This window comes from Zootoca vivipara, chromosome 16, assembly GCF_965207765.1.
Source record: "Zootoca vivipara chromosome 16, rZooViv2.hap1.1, whole genome shotgun sequence".
Taxonomy (NCBI): Eukaryota; Metazoa; Chordata; class Lepidosauria; order Squamata; family Lacertidae; genus Zootoca; species Zootoca vivipara.
The window spans coordinates 37,020,864-37,042,463 of NC_142599.1; the positions used below are offsets into that span (position 1 = coordinate 37,020,864).

At 48.4% G+C, this 21,600-nt stretch overlaps 1 long non-coding RNA gene across 1 annotated transcript; it reads left to right on the forward strand.

Moving 5' to 3' along the window:
- The first annotated feature begins 1,626 nt into the window (after positions 1-1,626).
- On the forward strand, positions 1,627-2,685 carry LOC118076453 (uncharacterized). The gene is made up of 2 exons (XR_004691496.3): positions 1,627-1,761; positions 1,925-2,685. It is a non-coding gene; the product is annotated as an uncharacterized LOC118076453 (long non-coding RNA).
- Positions 2,686-21,600: the final 18,915 nt, after the last annotated feature.

Genomic DNA, 21,600 nt, shown 5'->3' on the forward strand with positions numbered 1-21,600 from the left:
CCGGCGGGGGAGGGGAGTGCGCGCGCAGCGGGCCGGAGGGCGGGGGAGTGCGCGCCCGTGCGCATGCGCACACGCACACGGTCGGGGAAAAATCGCCGAAAATCGCTTGTGCGCATGCGTATGGGCCTCCCCCGACCCGGAAGTGCATCGGAAATGACCTCTTCTGGGTCGGGAGAGGCCCATACGCATGCGCACAAAGGATTTTCGGCGATTTTTTGCCGATTTTGAAGATCGCCGCCGCGCTGTGCGCCGTAAGAGCGGGCGGCGGCAGCGGGCGGCGGGGGTCGTCGCGGGCCGGATTGGGAGGCCAATTGGGCCGCATCCGGCCCGGGGGCCGTAGTTTGGGGACCCCTGCTCTAGACGGTCCAGAAGGATGTTATGGTCGATGGTGTCAAAGGCCTACAACATGTGCAGGAAAAGAGACAGTGAGACCACCACTGGGGGAGCTCTTCCTAGCTGCATTCATAAAAGTGAGCCTGAGAGGGCTGGGCAATGGGCTTTGTGGGGTGGCCAGGGATGGTGGTGGCACTATGAAGCTGAATGTTGGAAGATTCGGGACAGATAAAAGAAAGTACTTCTTAATGCAGCTCATAATTAAACTTTGGAACTCACTCCCACATGAGGCAGTGGTAGGCACCAATTTGAATGGCTTTAAAAGAGGATTTCACAAATTTAAGGAGGATAAGGCTATCAGTAGCTACTAGCTAAGATGGCTATGCTCTGCCTCCATTGTTGAAAGCAGTAATGCTTCTGGGTACCAGTTCCTCTTGGGCTTCCCAGTCAGAAGGTCGGCAGTTCCAATCCCCGCAACAGGGTGAGCTCCCATTGCTCTGTCCCAGCTCCTGCCAACCTAGCAGTTCGAAAGCACGCCAGTGCAAGTAGATAAATAGGTACCACTGCAGCGGGAAGGTAAACGGCGTTTCCGTGCGCTCTGGCTTCTGTCACAGTGTTTCGTTGCACCAGAAGTGGTTTAGTCCTGCTGGCCACATGACCCAGAAAGCTGTCTGTGGACAAACGCCGGCTCCCTCGGCCTGAAAGCGAGATGAGTGCCGCAACCCCATAGTCGCCTTTGACTGGACTTAACCGTCCAGGGGTCCTTTACCTTTTTTTTTTTACCTTTTTCCTGGAAAGCACAGGAAGGGTAACTGCTCTTGTGTTCAGGTCCTGCTTGCAGTTTTCCCATTGAGGCACCTGGGAGGCCACTGTAAGAACAAGTTTTGAGCTAGATGGGTCATTGGCCTGATCCAGCAGCCTCCGCTTATGTTCTTATTTGACTCCTGTTCCCAACCTCTGGCCTGGGTCCCTGAATATATTTCTTCCCCGAGGCTCAAATACACTTTCCCCTGAGCAAATTGCAAGGGAAATGGGGTCTCTCCACTCCATCCCAAAGTGCTGGGTTCTATGAATTCAGAGGACAGATGAGAAAGGCTTTAGGACATGTGCTAGGCTCACAGTAAGCTGGCAATTATATTGTGCTGGAGTGACATGCAAAATCCACCAAGAGAAACACGCGCATTATTCAGGGTAGCTGGAGATAAGTATCTTGTGAATGACCGAGTCAGCCTAATTAGTGCCAAACATTGAGTCAGCGTGAACAATGCAGGCATTGTATGCTATGAGAGCCAATGGGCCTCCTCAGAACCTGCCACCATTTCCGAAACAGGCCATTGAGAGATGGTATAAAAGGTCCCTTTGTCTCAAGCAACTCTCATTCACTCGACAAAGCTTGACTTGACCAACGCTTGACTCCGTGAACAATAGGTGAGTATGAGGACCCCCTAGCCTTTAATGGGTGTATCATATATAGGTAGAAGCATCCTGTGAACTTCAAAGGAAGATTAGCTTGACTTGCATCTTCTAGGAGCTATTCCCTCTGAGACGTCAGCCCTCAAAATGATGCCAATCTCTTTCTCTCTTCCCCAAGGCTTATCCAATCCACAGAAAAGATGAGCCAGCAACAACAAAGAGGAAGCTGCTGCTGTTGTGGTGGTAGAGGCTGTGGGTGCTGCGGTGGCAGCCGCAGTGGCGGTGGATGTGGTGGTGGCAGCCGCAGTGGCGGAGGATGTGGTGGTGGCAGCCACAGTGGCGGAGGATGTGGTGGTGGCAGCCGCGGTGTGGTTTCCTCTCAGTGGAGTCAGAGCAGCGGTGGATGTGGTGGTGGCGGCAGTAGCGGTGGCGGATGTTGCGGAGGCAGCAGAGGTGGTGGATGCGGCGGCGGTAGCAGCGGCGGCAGTTGCTGTGGTGGCAGCAGTGGCGGCGGATGTTGTGGTGGACAACAAAGTCAACAGAAAGTCTTCCCCCAGAAGCTGAAGTAGATGCCTTCAAGGATAGTTGAAATACTCAATTATTATCATCACTTGTTGCATCTTCCCTTTTCTTCTTGCAAACCATAATTGGCTGAAATTCCCCAATGTGAATAATGTAAATGTTCAGACTTGCCTTCAAGGATGGATGAAATACTCAATTATTATCATCACTTATTGCATATTCCCCTTTCTTCATGCAAACTGTAGTTTGGCTGAAATCATGAGCTTTCCCTATTGTTGTAAAGAAATGGAATCCATGATTCATAACTGTTCCATGAGAATCACCATCATATTATGACACCTTTATTGCTTGTGAATGATGTAAACATTCAGACTTTCTGCTTGAAAACCCATTAAAAGTTTCTTTCAAACCAAGAAATCTGCGTGGTTCTATATCTATAGGTTTATGCCCAAAATGTACTAACTAGAACAAGTTGGCCCCGCCTCATATTCATCAAAGAAACCATGTTTCTGCTTTAGAAAACTTTACTAAATTGCATTTATATTCTTGTGGAAATCAGACTATGAGATGATTGTTTGAAACATATGCCAGTGGCTTCCTTTATTTCTGACATGCATGGCAGGAGAGGCACCCTGCTCAACTGTGCCATGGGTGTGCTAGACATAGTACAAAGTGTAAAATATTTATACAACAGTCAGCACACAATGAGTCCATAATTCCCTTCCTAAAATATACTAGAAAATTATAAGAGTTGCAAGAAACAATCAACAGGTTAGGAAAACAGGTTTGCCCTTGCTCTGTCAAGTTTCATATTCACTCCTTATGTTTGATCCGTGGGTCTAAATACTGTCTCCTATTTTCCCCAAATCAGTTTCATCCTAGGACTATTGGGATGGGCACACATGTATACTGCTTGTAAATGATAGCAAGTCCATTATAGTGGCTTCTCCTATGTTCCTAATTAAGCAGAAGCCCACATCTCACTGGTGGAGCGACTGCTTTGCATGCCGAAAATCCCAGGTTTAATCACCTGCCTCCCCAGATAGATTTGGGAAAGATTCCCTCCATGAAAGTCTATGGAGCCACGGCCAGTCACTGTAGATAATACTGAACTAGATGAATCAATTACCTGAATCGGTCCAAGATAGCTTCCTATCTACCTCTGACCCACCAAAATTCCCCAGAAGGTTCTCCTTAGGCCTTGTTTGATGGCAACTGCTGTCCTCAACGTTGTCAGTGATGTCCACTGCTCAGACACTTTCCTCAACAGGACTTAGAACCTCAGCAAGACATTCAGCACCAATGAGGTGCATCTCAGCACCACATCACAGCTCAGCTGAATCCCTCAGCTTCCCGCCTTCCAATTTAAGTGGATGTCCACAGGTCAGTGGTAGAGCATCTGCTTTGCTTGCAGAAGGTCCCTGAGTTCCCTGTGAAGAGGTATTGATTGATAAATCACTCCAGAAATTATACCTCAGAGAAGGGGGACTCCCAACAACTCCCAGCACCCTCAAAAAAACTACAGTTCCCAGAATCCCCAATTGAGGAAGGCCACAGCTATCATGGAACTTCTAATGTATAGTGCGAATGTGGTCTCAATGGTACACATGGGTCAAAACTATTGTTGGACTCTTTCCAATCTAGGATATATTTCAGAAAGTTGTTTGTTCACTATACCTCTTAATATCTTGAAACCAAATTTTGCATAGCAAAAAATTAAAAAATAAATAAATCATGGCACTTCCAGACCCTCCAACTGCCTCTATTTTCCATGGACAGTCCCAGATTTACAGAAGCCATCCTGATTTCTGATTTGATCCTAGAATGTCCCGCTTTTCCTTAGGACGTCCCAGTTTTCATCCGAGAAATGTTGGAAGGTATGGAGTTATGCGACACCCCCGAGCCAAGGAGATAAGTAATATCTGAAGAGAAGTTTTGTCAATGTTTAATGTTTTAGTATGTTTGCTTGGAAGCAAACCAGAGCGGCTGGGTAAACCCAGTCAGATGGGCAGGGTATAAATAATATAATAATTATTATTATTATCATCGAATAGGATGTCCCTATTTTTATTGGATAAATGTTGGAGGGTATGAAAGTGAGCTCAAGGAACAGGTGTTGCCTGTTTGGATGCAACCAGATGCCATTATGAATCAAGACTGCAGTCTGAACCTTTCAAAGCTGCAACGATTTTCACCACTGATTTCAAAACTGCACTGATTTGGGACTTCCTTCGAATTAACAAGCAATGTGTGGTCTGCAGCGGCTAGGACCTGATAAATCCGGCCACAGCTGCGTGGCCTACGAAGCCTAACACATCGAGAACACAAGAAGTCTGATGTTCATTGTGACATGTTTCCTTTTCTTTCTATCTGGAGCATAGAATTAGTCATATTAGGTGTGTTTCACAAGTTCAGCCAAACCTTCTGGGTGTGATGAGCAGGGTAAGAAATCACGAAGATCTGGAATCAGGTTGCAGGAGTCTCCTTCTGCCTTTAATAACTGCTTTACTGTGTTGCATAAGGATTCCCCTGACCGAGATGCCATCATAATAATAGATTTCTGGGCCACAACCTAGATCCCATTCACCTCTTGAAATTCCACACACTTTCACAACAAGCGCAGCGGGGTTTAATTACAGCTTTTACAAATGCCCAATAGCAACTTGCTTGGGTGCTGCTCTACTTCTTTCGTGACACGTTTTGAAGGTTGCAGGCTTATCTCCATTCTAAAAACATCTGATAGTGACTTGCGTGTGTGTGTGTGTGATACCCCGCCTATCTGGCTGGGTTTCCCCAGCCACTCTGGGCGGCTTCCAACGAAATATTAAAATACAATGGATGGTCTGTTAAACACTAAAAGCTTCCCTAAACAGGGCTGCCTTCAGATGTCTTCTAAAAGTCTGGTAGATGTTTTTCTCTTTGACATCTGGTGGGAGGGCGTTCCACAGGGCGGGCGCCACTACTGAGAAGGCCCTCTGCCTGGTTCCCTGTAACTTGGCTTCTCGCAGTGAGGGAACCACCAGAAGGCCCTTGGAGCTGGACCTCAGTGTCTGGGCAGAACGATGGGGGTGGAGATGCTCCTTCAGGTATACTGGACCGAGGCCGTTTAGGGCTAAGATACCCTCTGACAGTGTGTCTGGGCTGAGGGCCTTACAGCTCCTATGGCTGTCTGATAGCAACTTGCCTGCATGCTTCTTTCATGTCTAAGGTCTGAGAGCGAATCTGAGCCGAGGCTATTAGACAAATGTCTAATAGCAACTTGATTTGGATTTTTCATTTCTCCCATTTCTAAGTGGAAAACCTGTTGAGAATGAATTTGGGTTAAAGGCCTTACACCTCATGTTAATGCCTGACAGCAGCTTTCTTGGAACATTTGTTCCTTCCATTTCTAAGACAGATAAATGAATCTGGGTTCTTAATGCTCTAATAGGAATGCCTTTGAAAGATGAACGGGATCCTTCCCGTTTCCTGTCTCATCCAGCAAGCAAGTATCCCTCTTGTACTATTGAATCAGCCTCTACTCCAGGCACAGGCAAACTCGGCCCTCAAGATGTTTTGGGACTACAACTCCCATCATCCCTAGCTAACAGGACCAGTGGTCAGGGACGATGGGAGTTGTAGTCCCCAAACATCTGGAGGGCCGAGTTTGCCTTTGCCTGCTCTACTCTCTTCTTGAGCAGCCTTCAGCTGATCCTTGGCTCAATCCAGCTCCACTCCACAGGAGATTACAGTTCAAGACTGAAGGGAGCAGGTTAGCCCAACAGATCTCCCATCCCCACCCAGGAGAAACCTGCTCTTCCACATCCACCTCCGTGCCAAGGTGAGGTTTGCCAGAGGCTCAAAACCGATCCCTTTTCTGGTGAAAAAGGCAAGCTCTTCCACCAGACAGTCCACATGGCAGAATGCCAGCAAGGAAAACCCAACCTAGTACTGGGAGGATATTAAACACAGCTATTAAGAAGAGGACTCCCTCTCAGGTCAGGTGTTTCCTAGATGACACCTGGCAGATTGAGATGTCCAAAGGGTCGCTTTCGGCCTGTAGGCCACTGCTACAGATTGGTCCAGCTCAGAATATGGGAACTTCCTATACTGAGGCTCCATTTGCACCAGACATGGTACCAATTTTTAACCATCATGTATTCCCCCAAAGATCCTGGGAGCTGTAGTTTGTTCATGCTGCTGAGCGTTTTCAGTAGACCCCTCTTCACTTCACAGAACTGCAACTCCCAGAATTTCCCATGAAGAGGGATTGAGAATTGCAGCTGTTTGAGGGGAATAGGGGGTTTCTCAACAGCTCTCAGCAACCCTCAACACCTGACTGATCTCATAACACTGCAGGAAAAGCCATGACTGTTTAAAGCAGTATCATAGTGCTTTAAGTGAATTGTGTGACTGTGGCCTCAGAGGACTGGAATTCTCCAGGGCTGTTGTTGTTGTTTAGTCATTTAGTCGTGTCCGACTCTTCGTGACCCCATGGACCAGAGGACGCCAGGCACTCCTGTCTTGCACTGCCTCCCGCAGTTTGGTCAAACTCATGTTCATAGCTTCAAGAACACTGTCCATCCATCTAATCCTCTGTTGTCCCCTTCTCCTTGTGCCCTCCATCTTTCCCAACATCAGGGTCTTTTCGAGGGAGTCTTTTCTTCTCATGAGGTGGCCAAAGGATTGGAGCCTCAGCTTCACGATCTGTCCTTCCAGTGAGCACTCAGGGCTGATTTCCTTCAGAATGGATAGGTTTGATCTTCTTACAGTCCATGGGACTCTCAAGAGTCTCCTCCAGCACCAAAATTCAAAAGCATCAATTCTTCAGCGATCAGCCTTCTTTATGGTCCAGCTCTCACTTCCATACATCACTACTGGGAAAACCATAGCTTTAACTATACGGACCTTTGTTGGCAAGGTGATGTCTCTGCTTTTTAAGATGTTGTCTAGGTTTGTCATTGCTTTTCTCCCAAGAAGCAGGAGTCTTTTAATTTCGTGACTGCTGTCACCATCTGCAGTGATCAAGGAGCCCAAGAAAGTAAAATCTCTCACTGCCTCCATTTCTTCCCCTTCTATTTGCCAGGAGGTGATGGGACCAGTGGCCATGATCTTGGTTTTTTTGATGTTGAGCTTCAGACCATATTTTGCGCTCTCCTCATTCACCCTCATTAAAAGGTTCTTTAATTCCTCCTCACTTTCTGCCATCAAGGTTGTGTCATCTGCATATCTGAGGTTGTTGATATTTCTTCCGGCAATCTTAATTCCGTCTTGGGATTCGTCCAGTCCAGTCTTTCACATGATGAATTCTGCATATAAGTTAAATAAGCAGAGAGACAATGAGGAAATCAAAATGAAGAAGACAAGCCACTTTCCTTTACAGGACACCGGAAGCTATGTGTGACTCCCATTCAAATGTCCAGATTATCACTGAGTATTATGCCATATTTCAGATGAAAACGTTGGAGGGTATAATGTTGCTATTCAGTCAGTATATTTTGTCTGTCCCCTGATCCAACTGGCAAAAGCCATGTCCCTGCATGTTCTTGGTTCTGGAGCCAGCCGTAAGATGGTAAGTAAAGCCCTCTTGGCTCAGGGGTAATGAAAGTTGTGGGACCCACAGCTTCTAGAACAGGCATAGGCAATCTCCGGCCCTCCAGATGTTTTGGAACTACAACTCCCATCATCCCTAGCTAACAGGAAAAGTGGTCAGGGATAATGGGAAGTGAAGTTCCAAAACATCTGGAGGGCTGGAGTTTGCCTATGCCTGTTCTAGAAGGCCGTAGGTTCTTCATGGTAGCTATTGCAACTATTTAGAACAGGCATCCCCAAACTGCGGCCCTCCAGATGTTTTGGCCTACAACTCCCATGATCCCTAGCTAACAGAACCAGTGGTCAGGGATGATGTGAATTGTAGTCCAAAACATCTGGAGGGCCGAAGTGTGGGGATGCCTGATTTAGAACTTCACAGTAGTGGTCAATTAATAAAGAAAGTCAATGGGATGTATTTTACAGAGCAAAAAAACCCAACTGTGCTCTAACTACGTATGATATAATTCAAATGATGTTGCTGCTGCTGTTACTGCTGTTGGCATTCAAGATCCACATTTCTTCCATGGAAATTAAAGGCAGTGTGGACAGTTCTCCCTCACTTCACATTATTCTCACAAGAACCCTGAGAGGTGGGTTAGGGTGAGAGGCACTGACTGGTCTGAGGCCACCGTGTGAGATTCATGGCTGAATGGGGATTAGAACTCTAGTTTTGACAGAAGAACATTAAGGTTCTGAAGAAGGCATCCCACAACTGGCCAAGGATCAGTACTGATAAGGTCCTCCTCTTCTGACAACAGGGGACGCGGGTGGCGCTGTGATCATTCTAAACCACTGAGCCTCCTGGGCTTGCTGATCGGAAGGTTGGCGGTTCAAATCCCCATGACGGGGTGAGCTCCCATTGCTCTGTCCCAGCTCCTGCCAACATAGCAGTTCGAAAGCTCACCAGTGCAAGCAGATAAATAGATACTGCTGCGGCGGGAAGGTAAACAATGTTTCCGTGCGCTCTGGTTTCCGTCACGGTGTCCTGTTGTGCCAGAAGCGGTCTAGTCCTGCTGGCCACATGACCCGGAAAGCTGTCTGTGGGCAAAAGCCGGCTCCCTCGGCCTGAAAGCGAGATGAGCGCCGCAACCCCATAGTTGCCTTTGACTGGACTTAACCGTTCAGGGGTCCTTTACCCTTTACCATTGTGACTGGTAAAGCAGAAGGCAGGGAGCCCTCATAGTAGGTGGAGCCAGAGCCATCAGCCTCCCTGCTGAGTTCTACCAGGGGTAATATTGAAACTCAGGAGAATGAAGCTGGCAGACAGTGTCAACAGGCTCAGACTGGGGGGGGGGGGCAGTGCCAGCATCTTTTTCCAGCAGGCGGTCAGCCAGATGCCTCCATGAAGCTAGCAAGCCAAATGCAATAATAACAACCCTCTCCCATGCGTGTTTTGTACCTACATGTTCTAAACACTAGAAATTCCTTACCTGTGAGCCAACTTTTTTATTCCGATGTCAAGCTCACCAGCACCACCTGGTGGACGGGTACAGACATTGCAAGGCGGCTCCATTAAATCCATCGTCTTTTCTATAGCTGCCAACCAGATGTTTAAAGAAGAAATCTACAAGCAAAGCCTGAAGGGCCGGGGCTCAGAGGTAAAGCATCTGCTTGGCATGGAGAAGGACCCGGGCTCAATCTCCAGCCTCCCCAGGTATGACTGGGAAGGACTCCTGTCTGAAACCCCGAGAGAGCAGCTGCCAGTCAGTGTAGGGGATACTGAGCCATATGGACAAATTGTCTGACTCTGTATAAGATACTTTCCTCCATAAGCCACCCTCCCTGTGATTTGCCTCTGGCCTGTGGTGTTCAGAGGTAGACTGCCACAGTCTGTGGAAGTCTGCATTACAGGGGGTTGGACTAGATGAGCCTTGGGGGTCCCTTCCAACTCTACAATTCTCTGATTCTAAGTGCAGCTAAAGGGATGTATTAATGCCACATAAAGGTAAAGGTAAAGGGACCCCTGACCATTAGGTCCAGTCGCGGACGACTCTGGGGTTGCGGCGCTTATCTCGCTTTACTGGCCAAGGGGACCGACGTTTCTCCGCAGACAGCTTCCGGGTCATGTGGCCAGCATGACTAAGCCACTTTTTTATGTCCTTTCAAACTGCTAGGTTGGCAGGAGCAGGGACCGAGCAACGGGAGCTTACCCCATCGCGGGGATTCGAACCGCCAATCTTCTGATTGGCAAACCCTAGGCTCTGTGGTTTAACGACATACAGTACTAATATCCTATTGCAAGAGCAGCAGCTCCCCCTGCTGGCCACTTGGGTTGCTATTCTGACTCGGCTTCATTCTTCCGAGATCCTTCTACAAGGGTGCCGCAGGGCGTCGTTGCAGGTGGTTCTTTCAGACATCTGTCAGGAATTACCCTTGGAGTGGAAAATGAGTAATTACTTCAGATTTTTTTAAAAAAGAAAAAAGAAAGAAACATTGGCAGTGCTTTCCCACACATTCTAAAATTAAATTTCAACCTGCCTGGAATTCGCAGTCGAGGATTAGCCTGTCACTTAATTCTGCGAGAAGAGAGGGTGAAACTACAGAATGTGGACTTTGTAATGAAACTGAGTTTCCTAAGGATGGAAAGATGGGTAAACACCCTAAGGGGCTGCACCTCTGCTCACTAAACTTGCTCTCCTGCTAGTATTCTATCCATTAAGGCACAGATAGGCATGAAACTACCATTCACTGGACTCTCCAAAAAAGAAGGACTACTGAGATGCGCTCTACGTGGGGCTACCTTTGAAGGTGACCCGGAAACTACAACTAATCCAGAATGCGGCAGCTAGACTGGTGACTGGGAGCGGCCGCCGAGACCACATAACACCGGTCTTGAAAGATCTACATTGGCTCCCAGTACGTTTCCGAGCACAGTTCAAAGTGTTGGTGTTGACCTTTAAAGCCCTAAACGGCCTCAGCCCTGTAAACCTGAAGGAGTGTCTCCACCTCCATCATTCTGCCCGGACACTGAGGTTCAGTGCTGAGGGCCTTCTGCCGGTTCCCTCGCTGCGAGAAGCCAAGTTACAGGGAACCAGGCAGAGGGCCTTCTCAGTGGTGGCGCCTGCCCTGTGGAATGCCCTCCCATCAGAGGTCAAAGGAATAAGCAACTATCTGACTTTTAGAAGACATCTGAAGGCAGCCCTGTTAAGGGAAGTTTTTAATGACTGATGTTTTAATGTACTTTTAATCTTTTGTTGGAAGCCACCCAGAATGGCTGGGGAGACTCAGCCCGGTGGGCGGGGTATAAGTAATTTATTAGTAGTAGTTGTAGTAGTAGTAGTAGTAATGCACCCCCACCCACCCCCCAAAACAAGAGGACAATAAAGGACACCCGTCCGCATGGCATTAGCACACTCTCCTTTATATGTATGGTAGCAAATTTAGAGCTTTGTGCAAGTTCAGATGATGTTTGGCTCCGTCTCCAGTCAACTGCAGCCAGCAAGGACAAGGATAATGAATGATGGGTGTTGTAGTCAAATCAGGCTCTATACAAATACAGTATGATCTTTCGTATGGGGTGGAGTCCTCTCTGGGCGTTGATGGACTCATGCCCTCAGAAGCCCCAGTCAGCCAACAAAGCCAGTAGATGAGAGATTTTGGGAGCTGTAATCCAGCAACATCAGCTTCTCCATCCCTAGTGGACAGGTTTTTGCTGATGCTACTAAATTGCCCAGCGTTGTTAAAACAAAATGAGGTCGTGGAAAGCGGCAAAAGGATCTCTGGAAACTGAATGAATGGGTGGGGAAATGACAAATGTAGCTCAGTGTAAACCAGGCATCCCCAAACTTCGGCCCTCCAGATGTTTTGGACTACAATTCCCATTATCCATGACCACTGGTCCTGTTAGCTAGGGATCATGGGAGTTGTAGGCCAAAACATCTGGAGGGCCACAGTTTGGGGATGCGTGGTGTAAACCATGGGTAGGCAAACTAAGGCCTGGGGGCCGGATCTGGCCCTATCACCTTCTAAATCCGGCCCGTGGACGGTTCGGGAATCCGTGTGTTTTTCCAATAGGCACCGCCCCCGGTACCAGCTGGGGTAGGAACGCCACTGGTCTCAGGGACAGTGGACCAGCCCCTTGCTGGAAAAGTTTGCTGACCCCTGTAAACAACTGTAAAGAGTCATGTGTTGATGATGGTGGATTATTTAATTTCCATACCGCTTAATATATTAAAAACATATCTAAGTGGTGTACAGAAAATTGAAACAGACAACCTGGGACTCAGTTATATTAGCCAAAAAAAAAACCTTTTGAATGCGTTATAAACATGCAACACCAGATGGCGCCATTTATGCGATTTTTTTTTTTACTTAGTGTTTTTTTTCTTTTGTTATAACGATTTAATCTGACTCATTTATAGCATTTTTCTCCTGTGTGTATATCCACCCTTAAACAAAAATATTACACAAATATACTGTTACATTAATACAAATCTACTAAGATATAAAAATCAACATCAGTTCATTTTCTTTCAGACACACCATGCCTCTGAGTTCTCACACAGGGTCCAAATAAACTCTCGTCTCAATCCACAAGTCTCACAATGAGAAAAGTTCCTAGAAACAGCAGGCATCACCCGGCCTAGTCTCTCCCTCTATACTTGCTTTTTGGGGCAGCCCCTAGGTGGGTGGCACCTCCTCAGGCTGCCCGTAGCTGTGTCGCGTTCAGCTGCCTTCTTCACACCCAGCTCCAGGTACAGTGCAATTGGAGCGCTCGCAGGCTGGTGTTTCCCAGTTGTAGGTGTTTATACTACTTGTTTAAAAAGATTTGCCTTGAGAGAGTCTTTAAACCTCCTTTGTTGGCCATCAGTGATACGCTTTCCATTTTAAGTTCAGAATAGGGCAGTTGCTTTGGAAGACGATCATCAGGCATCCGCACAACATGACCAGTCCAATGAAGTTGATGTTGAGGAATCATTAGAATAATAGAATCATAGAGTTGGAAGAGACCACAAGGGCCATCCAGTCCAACCCCCTGCCAAGCAGGAAACACCATCAAAGCATTCCCGACCTTTCTCCCTCCTCTATATGGCATCCTTTAATATATTTGAACATTGCTATCATATCACCCCTTAACCTTCTCTTCTCCAGGCTAAACATACCCAGCTCCCAAAGCCGTTCCTCATAAGGCATCGTTTCCAGGCCTTTGACCATTTTGGTTGCCCTCTTCTGGACACGTTCCAGCTTGTCAGTATCCTTCTTGAACTGTGGTGCCCAGAACTGGACACAGTACTCCAGGTGAGGTCTAACCAGAGCAGAATACAGTGGTACTATTACTTCCCTTGATCTAGATGCTAGACTATATATTGATGCAGCCCAGAATTGCATTGGCTTTTTTAGCTGCTGCATCACACTGTTGACTCATGTCAAGTTTGTGGTCTACCAAGACTCCTAGATCCTTTTCACATGTACTGCTCTCAAGCCAGGTGTCTCCCATCCTGTATTTGTGCCTTTCAATTTTTTTGCCCAAGTGTAGTACTTTACATTTCTCCTTGTTAAAATTCATCTTGTTTGCTTTGGCCCTGTTGTCTAATCTGTTAAGGTCATTTTGAAGTGTGATCCTGTCCTCTGGGGTATTAGCAGCCCCTTCCCAATTTGTCAAAGCAATTTGGGAGGTAGGGGTCGGGGGGCCCTTATGCCCCAAAAGTGAGGAGCCAAAGGGCAGAGCAGAGCATGGTATGCCTCCAGGGACTGGCTCCTTCCCCTCCTCCTCCTCCTCCTCCTCCTCCTCCTCCTCCTCCTCCTCCTCCTCCTCCCATGGAGGGGAAGAAGAATCGAAGCTATGGAACTTTCTCCCATAGGAGACTCTTGATGGCCACTAACCTGGATGGTTTCAAAAGAGGATTAAACAGGGGGTCCCGGGGGTGGGGGTGGTGGGGGGGAGGGAGTCCAATTGGAAAAAGAGTTATTCCGGACCCTCCCCTGCCCCCGGGGACCCATCGTGGCAGGATGGGTCCTGGGGGTGAGATGGGGGGACGAAATAATACTAAAAGAGAATTCAGTAGATAAAAAAAAAATGGACAGTATGTCAAAAATAAGATTGGGAAGTTTGAAAATAGAATGGGGATTAAGAATAGAAAACTGCTCAACTGAGTTTCAAAATGCAAATCTGGAAGGGGGGAGGTAGGGGAAGCCCATATATATAAAAATGTTTATGAAGAATGAACAGATATATATACATATACATATATCTTTCTCTTTTTTCTTTCTTTTCTTTTCTTCTTTTTAGTTTTTTTCGTTTGTGGGGGGAGACACAGGAGGGGGCTCGTGGGGGGTGGGTGGAAGAGGATGGAATGAATTTGATTTCTGTTTTCTATGTTAATCTTGTAAAATCAATAAAAAATATATAAAAAAATCAAAAGAGGATTAAACAAAGTCACAGAAGGGAAAGTTTGCAATATCAATGACTATTTACCTTGCAGGTGAAACTCTGCCTTCATTGTCAGAGGCAGTAATGGCTAGTAAAGATCACACACAGGCACCATCTCCAGCCTATTTGTCCCAGGAGAACAGGCTGGAGCAAGACATAACCACCTGCTCTAGGATATTGGTTTTTCCGCAATGGCAGCACCACCGTTTGCTGGAACGTAGTATAGGAATCTGTAGCCAATCAAACACAGAAGGCCAGATTCCTGATAACCTGCTGCTGTTAGAGATACAGTAGGCACTAATGGCACTTGCTAGAAACCACAGGAGGAGAGAGTTGCTTTTGTGCTTGAGGATTCCCTACAGACACCTGGCTGACCCTCAGGTTCTTCTCTTCTCATGTTCCGGGAGGGTGTGGAAGGCCAAGAGAGCATGCACAAGGTATTAACTGAGGATCGCAACAGCTCTATTTTATCATCATCGTTTATCCATTGGAAGAGACAGGCTCGGTTGCTGTCACGCATGCTTTGGCAACCTCCAGATTAGATCATTACAACATGTTCTACAAGCGGCCGCCTTTGAAGACAGCTAGAAAACAGTTTCGGAATGTGACCGCATGCCAGCTGACTAGTGTGGGATGATAAGCATGCAGGTGTCCCGTTCTGAAGCATCTACATGGAGCCCAGGGCCAAGTGTTGTTCCCTTCCATTGAAAGCACAAGGACGAGGCCCTTTTTCAGCTTGGGGAACCACAACTGCCCATGGGAACATCTCAGGGTTGCATATCAGCGGTGGATGAGGCCAAAAGAATTAAGTGGGTAGGTTCAAAGGAGAAAATGGAGAGGGGGAGAGGCTGCTGTGGCCAGGGCCATCTTAAGGGTATCTAGCGCCGTGGTGCAAAAAATTCTCCAGCACCCCCCCTTTCCCTCTGGCCTGCGCGGCTCCCGGCTCCGAGTCGGGGCAGGAACTCACCTCCAGGAGGAATCACCTGCTATGCTCTGGCCGCAACAAGGAAGGGTGGCGGTGGGCAGCCTCAAGCCCTGGGCTTGCTTCAGGATCCCAAGGGTGGGAAGGAGGTCGGCTCTCCTCCCCCTCCCCCCCCCACGGAGCCAGCAGGGAGAGCTCCAGACTGCTGGAGGGCATACAAAGGCCCTCCTGCAGTCTGGAGCCCTCCCGCTGGTAGCGGAGGCCAGATGGGTGCCGCGGAGCCAGCGGGAAGAGCCCCGGACTACCGGAGAGCTTACAAAGGCCGTCCTGCAGTCCGGAGCCCTCCCGCTGGCAGCGGAGGCCAGATGTGCGCCACGGAGCCTTCCCACCATCAGGGATGACCCTGGCGCTGCGTTTCATTGCTAGTGTGCCGTGTGGTGTTGCCTCTACCAATGAAATGCTGCTCTGGGATGAGGGATGACCATGGCGCTGCAGGGCGGAGCAGGGTCCTAGAGCCTGCTCCGCCTCCCTTACCTCCCTGCTCTCCCCTGAGCGGCGCAGCTGGCGGGCGTGCAGGAGGGAAAAGGGAGGCCACCGCGCAGCTCCCCCCTTGCTGTGGCACCCCTGAGTGCCCAGAGCCCTGGTGCACAGCACCAATAGACCCAATGGGCAAGACGGGCCTGGCTGTGACCATTCTATAGTAGGCTAGCAGGGCCGTCTTAAGCCTATCTGTTAGGTTAGAGCCGATAAGTGATGAGGCTCAGCTGTCGGACTTGGCTGATAGCCCGGAACTGGAAGGGAGGCTTGTTTTGACAAGGACTGAGGAACTGGCTGGGAGGGGTGAGCAAATGGCAGAAATACCTCAAACCTCAGAAGAGAGTTTGTCCAAGTCTGTTCCTAGGTCTTTAAGGTTACAGGAACGCAGGAGGGGAGGGTTACAGGATGAGAGGAAATTGCAATTACAGAGAGAGAGGCAGAGGGCATTGTTCGAGCGTAGGGTTAAAAGGAGGTGGACTCACGCTAGAGAGTTAGATGAGTCAACATCCGATTAACTAGTGGCCTTGAGCAGGAAGCTGCAGTCTTTCTTGTGGTTGCTTGCCTTTGTTTTCTATTTGGAATAAATCTCACTATTCACAAACAGACTGTGTGACGGACATTGCTGTTGCTTACACTATCTGACGCCATGATGCACAGATCTCTTGGGCACCTCCCACCCTTCCCTCCCTTCCGCCGCCTCGATGGAGCGCAACAGGAGGTCCCCAGCCTGGGAATCCAGCCCCTGTCTCTTCCCTCCAGCCCCAAAGACGGGCTTGTGCACCTGCTTTGGGGAGCCCCCCACACACACTCCTTGGAGAGGTTATCTGGTCCGGAGCTGCAACGGGGCCACCGCGCCGCTCATCCTCCCACGGTTCCTCCGCCCCCCTGGGCAGACGAGGTGTTTCTGCTTTATGAAGATCGCCGAGCCGGAGGAGGAGGAGGCGGCAGTGGCAGAAAGGCAGGCAGGTACGCAGGGATGCTGCCACCTGTGCTCCACCTCCGCCTGCTCGTCTGAAGCGGCTGCATGGCGCTACCGCCCAGGGAACCCTGGCTGCCGCGCCGATGAGAGGCTCACGGCCGGCTTCTCTGCAACAGCGCCCGCAGCCCGAGAAGAGGCGGGCGAGGGCGGCACTGCCGGCAGGGCTTGAGGGCGGCTCCTCCCACAGGGAGGAGGCTCTGGGCACGGCACGGCATGGAAGAGGCGCCCTCCAAAGCACCCTCCAGAATGTGGCACCGTGTGCCAGTACCCTCTATGGCTAAGACGCCCCTGTAGGCTATGTCCCTGCCATGAAAAAGTTACGGTGGGGTGTTTCTGGCTCATAGGCCAATCTCGAGCCACAAGTGGGATCCTGATTGGCCTGCAAGGCTGTTTCCCTCCAAATCACACCCATCGGATGTTAGCTGATTGGCAGAAGCACAGGGTTCAGTTCTGAAATTGGCTGCAGACGCCCCTTTCTAGAAGGGAGCAGGCATGAGGGCCAAGGCAGTTTTTACTGAACATCCTCATCATGACAATCATCCTCCATATCCTCCAACATTATTCCAATAAGGACATCAGTAGTGATGTATGGAAGTGAGAGCTGGACCATAAAGAAGGCTGATCGCCGAAGGATTGATGCTTTTGAATTATGGTGCTGGAGGAGACTCTTGAGAGTCCCATGAACTGCAAGAAGATCAAACCTATCCATTCTGAAGGAAATCAGCCCTGAGTGCTCACTGGAAGGACAGATCCTGAAGCTGAGGCTCCAATACTTTGGCCAACTCCAGGAAAAGAGAAGACTCCCTGGAAAAGACCCTGATGTTGGGAAAGATGGAGGGCACTAGGAGAAGGGAACGACAGAGGACGAGATGGTTGGACAGTGTTTTTGAAGCTACGAACATGAGTCTGACCAAACTGCGGGAGGCAGTGGAAGACAGGAGTGCCTGGCGTGCTCTGGTCCATGGGGTCACGAAGAGTCGGACACGACTAAATGACTAAACAACAACAAAACCTCTTACTTGGAATCTGGCGGGGTGGGATAATCAGAAGGGGGAAACATTTGATAGAGTTCGTGCAAAACAAAAATATGTTAGCATTTGCCTACAAGAGACTTGGCCGCAGAAAACTAACCCCATGCATCTGTTGTTGTTGTTGTTGTTGTTGTTGTTGTTGTTGTTGTTGTTATTTACCAGTTTAGTCTCCCAGCAGTCAAGAAGTCTTCAAAGGGGTGAGGAAAGAGGGCCCTGACCATCAGATCTAGCTGGGGAAATTAGTGTAGTAGAGGCTGGCTTGCTTTATAATAAAGGTAAAGGGACCCCTGACCATTAGGTCCAGTCGTGACCGACTCTGGGGTTGCGCGCTCATCTCGCATTATTGGCCGAGGGAGCCGGCGTACAGCTTCCAGGTCATGTGGCCAGCATGACAAAGCCGCTTCTGGCAAACCAGAGCAGTGCACGGAAACACCGTTTAGCTTCCCGCTGTAGCGGTTCCTATCTATCTAATTGCATTTTGAAGTGCTTTCAAACTGCTAGGTTGGCAGGAGCTGGGACCAAGCAACGGGAGCTCACCCCGTCACAGGGATTCGAACCGCCAACCTTCTGATCAGCAAACCCTAGGCTCAGTGGTTTAACCTACCTGCCAATTGCAATTTAGTGTAGTGGCAAGAGGTTCCTTTTTCTGCATTAAAATTTGGTTGGATCTGACAAAACTTCTAGAACAGATGACTGTGAAATGTCTGCTCAGATTTCAATGCCAACATTGGAGGCAGCTCAGAGGGAATTATACTACCAGGGGCAGGGGCTTGACACGGAGGAAATCTTCCTCTTCCCATGAACTTCCATGGACGAAAGAGTCAATCATCAGGAACTGGAATTGCTGGAATGGGTCTCCAGCACAATATATATATACAGTATATTAAATGGGAGTCCAGCTGACTCTTCTAACTGCCAGCTTACCTTTTTACAAAATAAGGGCGGAAGATTCATAGACTACTTCGTTGTGTCGGCATTGCTTTTCAACTTGGCGAAAACGATTGAAGTGCCGGTAAGAACAGAAAGTGGCCACTCCCCGTTTTCAGCAGCTACTGTACTTTAGCCTATTTACTAGTGAATCCCTGGGTGTGACAAGAGTGAAATGGTCTCTGAACATGAACAACAAGATATGCAGGATCCTGGCAGGTGTTCAAAGGATGAGATTGCAGCACTATCTGATAAGCAATTTGTCCAATCCGCTGGTGGACTACAAACATATTACTACAGTTCCCAGACCTCATCTGATCAATTCAGATGCTGCCTAGGGCAAATTCCATCCCCGGAATGTCCCCGGATTTCATCTAAGGTCCCCGGGAAATGTGGCGGCAGCAGCGGCAGTCTCAGCAGCCCAGAGCCAGCCTGGTAGTGCAGTTGGCTCTGGCCAAGAATGATTCTATTATTCTACTACTGCCTTCCCCTAGTCCTCATAATGTATCCAGTGTATCTAGAAATGATTTTGGTAATCAACCAGTTGTCTTCAGCACAGGTTCGCTTGTCAAAGAGCAAGGATAGTTAACGTGGTGCCCTGCAGAAGTTGTGGCCCAGCAACCCTCGCCATCTTGGGTGGGGCTGCTGTGAGGTGGACCCCAACCACATCCAGAGGCCCCACATTGAATACTCTTGTGAGACAAAATGAAGAGAAGTAGACAAAACCATTTTGCTCTATGAGATGCTGAAATTTTTATTGAGGATATAAAGGACGGAGCCGGTGGAAATGGCCCATGGCAGATGAAAAACATGCAGCTGTCACAGAGAAATGAAACATCTTGTTTCTTGGGAAGCTGATATACGTCATCGTGGATTGAGGCAACAAAAAAAAGCAGAGTTGGCCTCCCCCTTGCTATTATGTGATGAGCCTCCTTCAGCCAAGCGCTGCTGAAACACATTTTGGTAGAGAGTCCTAGCTTAGCACCAACAGCTGAGATACAAGATGACAGGAAACAGGGGAAACCAAAGGAATAAAGTCCAAGCGTGAAGCATTAACAGAAGTGCGGAGACCTCACAGATCCCACTGGCTGAACAGTAGGACCTCTGGAGCGCTCAGCAATTCAGACTACTGTGTCATTTCATTCAGCTAGGGGTCAGAATCCTGCCTCTCCTTTCCTGGATCATCAATGTTGCATCTGGCCTTAACATGGCCACCTCTTACCGGGGTAGTAACATGGCCAGCGACCGGGGCCATAATACTGTGGGGGGCAGTACTGCGGATACTGTGGCCAACCGTAGCCAGGACGCCACCTGGAGCCGTAGCCGTAGCCATAACCATAACCCCTGGGATAGTAGCAGCTACGCTGATGGGGTCGGTAGCAGTACGGATACCGATAGAAGGAGTCCAGGCCTTCCATTTCTGGGTCATAGAAGTCCTCCATCAAGAGACCGTCATTCAGCAGAGACATCTTGAAGCTGGTTGGGTAAGATCTGAAACGAGGTTTTCGCAGTATAATTTTTTCATTAACTTTTTCAAACATTTTCACAATCATCTTCGTATCGAATAGCTACATCGTTTCATAAATTGACTTCCCATCCCCAACTTCCTGAGTGTTTTCACTCAAACCTTTTCTATTGCATTCTATATCTATTGCACAAAGTTTATTACAATTCTGAGGTCTATTACCAAGAATGAGGTTTTTGGAAGAGCTGATATAATATACAAAATTGGGTCAAATTGGGTTAAAGTAGGGAACCTCAGGCCAAGGGCCAAATCCAAGGCTCTCTACCTGCTCTCAGAACTCTTCCCGTCATCATCATCATTATTATTCCTAGATCAAACACCCCTCTTGGCAGCCATGCCTCTTCTCCGCATCCCTCACAAAGCCCTGTTTGATATCCTGAATGTTTTTCGGTATGTGTGAAATGTGTCTTTCAACTCTGGTCATGCCTCTTGCATGCCTGAGTAGAGGACAGAGAGGGATTGTGTGAGTAGATACCAGACTACTGCATAAAGGTAATATTTGCACCTGTTGCTCCATCCACCTTTTCCTCCCCCCCCTATCCACCCTGAGTTTCCGGCCCCCAGCCTCCATTTTGTCTCTGGTCCCAACCCACCACAGGCATGTGGCTCCCAGGAAGTTACCCAGAATGCAATGCACTATGTGTTAACTACTCAATTCTGAACTTAAAAATGGAAAGCGTAATGCTGGTGGTCAACAAAGGAGGTTTAAAGATTCTCTCAAGGCAAATCTTAAAAAATGTGGTATAAACACCAACATCTGGGAAACACTGGCCTGCAAGCGCTCCAATTGGAGAACAGCCTTTACCAAAGGTGTCATGGGCTTTGAAGACACTCAAACTCAGGACGCAAGGGAGAAACGTGCTAAGAGGAAGGCATGTTTGGCAAACCCTCGCCGTGAAACCTATGTCCCCACTGTGGAAGGACTTGTGGATCCAGAACTGGCCTCCACAGTCCCTTACGGACTCACTGTTAAAACCATGTTTATGAAAGACAATCTTACTCGGCTACGAGTGATCGCCAAAGAAGAAGACACTATGTGTTACTTTCAGAGAAAGGGATGGGCAGAGTGAAAATGGATATTAAACAAAAACCCTGGTCCTATCTTCCAAAACTACATTTCTGTTATAGCTCTTTTTTTAGCCTATTATCATATATATATATATATATATATATATATATATATATATATATATTAAGCTTCTATATTTTATCTGTGTTCTTTCAATTAAACCCAGGAGAGCTGCTGTCATCCAGTGCTGGCAGGACTTGGGCTAGAGGCACCTATGGTCTGAATCTCAATAGGGCAGCTCCCTGTGTTCCCCTAGAGCCCTCCAAATCCACCAGAAGGTTCTCTTTAGGAAATGTTTGGTGCCAAGTTGAGTCCCCAGACTTTATCAGTTATGCTAACTGGATAGAATCTGTTCTCCAGAAGATGAGGACCCCAGGGGACATTCGACATCAGCGAGAAGC